We start from the raw sequence: 4101 nt of genomic DNA, 5'->3' as shown, positions 1-4101 counted from the left end.
TGAAATTTGTTCCATTGTGAAACACAAGGAAGCTGAAGCTCTCCTGCCATCCCTCCCGTTTGTATTGTAGTTCTCAGTTTATGAAGTGGTCGTACAAGTTGTGCTCACACAGCCAATGTGGATCATGCTCGCAATGTAGTTCACCCTTTCTTCTCCATTTTCCAAATGGGAGGAACTAAGGCACAAAAATAACACCTTGTGCAAACTGTTAGGACTCAACCCTACAGCAAATCCTGAAAGAGGAAGCTGGCAGGTATTAGGCACCACCATCGCTTTGGTGTTGGCTGAAGGAGAGAACTGCAAGATCAGTCCAACAGTCAAGGAAGTCATTTAGCAAAAATAGACAGCATTCTCTGATTCTAGATGTTCTTTCCCCTCCACTGACGTCTATTGATGCTGTGTTGCTGTGTGTCCCTTCCCTACTAAAGGGACAGGACTTTTTTTTTTCTTCCAGGCAGTTGGCATCCCTGCTAATAAGAGTGTGCATGAGTTACAATTCTCTCTGGAAGGAAGAAAGACAGGATCCAAAGAATTTGCTTCTGGGTTTTTTCCCATATACTACAGTCTTAGGTCCTGATTGTCCTACACTATGTTACTTATAGCTCAAAAGAGATCTCAACAACTGTACAATGAAATATGGTTCTCCAATTTTATATGTAAAAGATGCAGTCACCCCACTGTGGAAACACACGAACTTAGACCTGTCTTTCCCCTAAAACATGAGAAGAAACTGGCCCAGACCCAAGCCTTTGCCTCTCCTACTCCTATTAATAAACTGATAAGCCCAATGCATCCTCTTTTGTGCAGGTTAAATTCATTGAGATCTTTATCACCAAACAGTACACAGCCCCTGCTGAATTTTAATGAACTCCCACAAACACTTACAAAGTGGCTGGGACATAAATCATTGCTGAGAAAGAGGAAAGGAAGACAGTTTCATCGTCACTCAAGAAAGCCATAAATCAAAATCAGGCTGGGTTTGATGTGAACGCAAATACAGATGCTGTTTCAAACAAACAGCAAAAAGAACTGAAATGAGCTGAGCAGCAGATTGCACCAAATGCATGCAAGCTTTTCTTTCTGGATGCAGGTTTCTTTTAAGGGCTGTTTTACACACAGAAGAGAGAAGCAAAAGTGAATTTTCCACCCAGGGTAAACTGTGACATGGAGATGCAGTGCATGATGGGTCAAACACAGGGTTACCCAACCTCCAGGTGGTGGCTGGAGATCTCCTGGGGTTACAGAGATCAGTTCACCTGGAGAAAATGGCCACTTTGGAAGGTGAACTCTATGGTCTTATACCCCATTGAAGTCCCTCCCTTCCCCAAACCTCGCCCTCCTCAGGCTCCTCTCCCCAGATCTCCAGATAGTTCCCAACTCAGAGCTGGCAACCCTATCCAACAACATAACTAAAGATGCCTATTTCCCCCCATGTCTGCCCCTTTTGTGTATAAGACAAGGAGAAATTTTAACTGCAAAAGGTTGCATGAGTGAGGGCACCTAGCATAAAGGGGAGAGTTCAGTTCTCCTCATTCATGGTGTCCTTTTTGATGTGCAAATAAGACCTCCCCCCACCCTGCTTTATATGTGAACACATAAACTGACCTTCACCTGGGTGGTCCAGCTGCCATAATAAAGTTGGTCAGTCCCATCTAGCAGTGATCTGGGGCACACAGGCTTTGCATGGGGAGGTCAGTTGAGGCACCACATATACAATGAGAGAGATAATACTACTGCCGTGGGGAATCTCTCTGGGGTTGCCTGCTCTAGCTGGTCACCTATGGTAGAATTTGGGGGGCAGAGGGACCAATATCTCCAGCATTACACCAATGCACAATGTTACAGTACAAAACCAGAAGTGATGCCCCCTCATCCCCCCCCCCACCAGTCTGTGTAGTGATGGCAGGTAACAGGCAACCTAGACCAGGAGGTCTCCCGCTGTAGCCCCTTAGCCTCTCTAAATCTCACAAAACAAGAATTGTCTTTTCCTTTCAAGTAAAGCTGTGTCCAAACTTTTATCAAACACTTTTTGCAGTTAGGAATAGGGAGCATGCAGGGGGCAGGTACTTACTTTTTCAGTGTTGTGCTGATGGCATGACATCACTTCTGGCGCAACTCAGAAGTGACATCATTGTGCTGGGGCAACACTCTAGCATTCACCTCAATCTCTGTGGTTTAACCATAAAGTTTTGAGCAAATGCTAAAGTGTCATCCAACATAATGATGTCACTTTCATGTCACTTTGGAAGTGATGTCATACCATCAGCATGGCACCAACCCCTACCATTTCCCCTGGCATTTTTCCTCTGCTGCTTAGCTGAGTGGCAGCAGTCACAGCTGGCAGGGAACCTGGAGGTCTCCCTAGTCAGGAACCACTTGAAAATGGCTGGGTGAAGCAGGCAGGCAGGCTGATGTGTGGGCTGATGTGTGGATATCTAAATCCGTGGATTGGGGCCATGCTGACACTAAGCAGATTTTCCTGCAAATTTGGAGGACCCTCCCCTCAGGTTGGGAGAAAAATCTGAAATCTTAAAAAAATACACTGGGGTTCTACTTCCTGCAAAGTCATTGGTGGTTACAGCAGAACCTGGGAATTGTAAGCACGTTGTGCACGGCCGCCACTCCAAACAACCTGCTGGATTGACAGGCAATTGCCGCCAGTTCCAGCAACCTGGCAACCCTATTGATACCACCCAACTTGCGTGACTTGCTAGGCCTGGCTGCTTGCTGCTTGCTGTTCAACAGCAGCCACCCTATGAAAGCCAGTATGGTGTGGCTTCAAAGTAAGGTCTGGGAGACCCAGGCCTGTGTACTGTGGAAGTTCACTGGGTGATTTTGGTCTGTCAAATACTTAAAGCCTAATCTACAGATAGTACAAAAAATATCTCCAGTCTCCAGGACTCTTTTCTCACCTGTAACAGGTTGCGCCTGAAATTTTCTGTTGCACTGGGATGGAAAGACAGTAATATAACAGTAATATAAAGGCAAGAAATGGGCTGCTTAGGGGCTGAAATCACTAACTTGGGGTTGGGTGTGCAGGATAAAGTGTAACTTTGCTGACAGGACTGGGGAAGGGGCTTTGATCTCTTCTGGCTGGGAGGTACAAAGGTGCATCTGTGTTGGACTCTTGATGGGGAAAACATGCTATTTCCATCTCATAAGGCCATAAACTTAAAAAGCACTTTGGCTTTAGATGTCATTTGGCTTTGCATTAACTTACTCCAAATGTCTCCACTTACATTCGAACGCAGCAGCCCCCACTGCCAGGATAATAACATGCAGCACTTAGCACTTCTCATCTTCAAAGTATTTGGCAAAGATTAATCACTCCCCCTGAGCCCCCTACTAAGCAGGTACCGGACAGATGACGCAACAGGCAGCTACAGCCAATACCCAAATGTGGCTGCATCATGAAGATAATCCCAGAGATTGCAAGATGTATGTGGTTTGGGGCCGGAGCACATACGTTTACTTGGAACAGTCCCCAGGTTTTGGTACCTGGTAAAACATGGCTTTGTCGTCCAGACTTGGGATGGGGTTCTGGCTCAGTGATAGGAGCATCTGCTTTGCTTGCAGAAGATCCCATGATCTATCCCTGACGCTAGTTAAAAGGGTTGGGTACTAGTTGAAAGGGTTGGGTAGTAGGCGATATGTGTGTGTATTAAGTGCCATTAGGCCGCTTCTGACCCATGGCAACCCTATCAACTAATGACCCCCCAAATGTCCTATTGTTAACAGCCTTGCTCAGGTCTTGCAAACTGAGAGCCATGGCACCTTTTATTGAGCGAATCTACCTGATGTTGAGTCTTCCCCTTTTCCTGCTGCCTTCAACTTTTCCTAGCATTATTGTCTTTTCCAGTGACTCTTGTCTTCTCATAATGTGACCAAAGTACAATAGCCTCAGTTTAGTTATTTTAGCTTCTAGGGAGAGTTCAGGCTTGATTTGATCTAGAACTCACTTATTTGTTATTTTAGCAGTCCATGGTATCCATAAAACTCTCCTCCAACACCACATTTCAATTAAATCAACTTTCTCCCTATCCATTTTCTTCATTGTCCAACTTACGTCATTAAGAATAGCACTATTCATAGTTGTCCTCA

Source organism: Euleptes europaea, chromosome 14, assembly GCF_029931775.1.
Source record: "Euleptes europaea isolate rEulEur1 chromosome 14, rEulEur1.hap1, whole genome shotgun sequence".
In the NCBI taxonomy this organism is placed as follows: Eukaryota; Metazoa; Chordata; class Lepidosauria; order Squamata; family Sphaerodactylidae; genus Euleptes; species Euleptes europaea.
The sequence above is the reverse complement of the archived record's forward strand: the minus strand, read 5'-3'. Positions refer to the sequence as shown.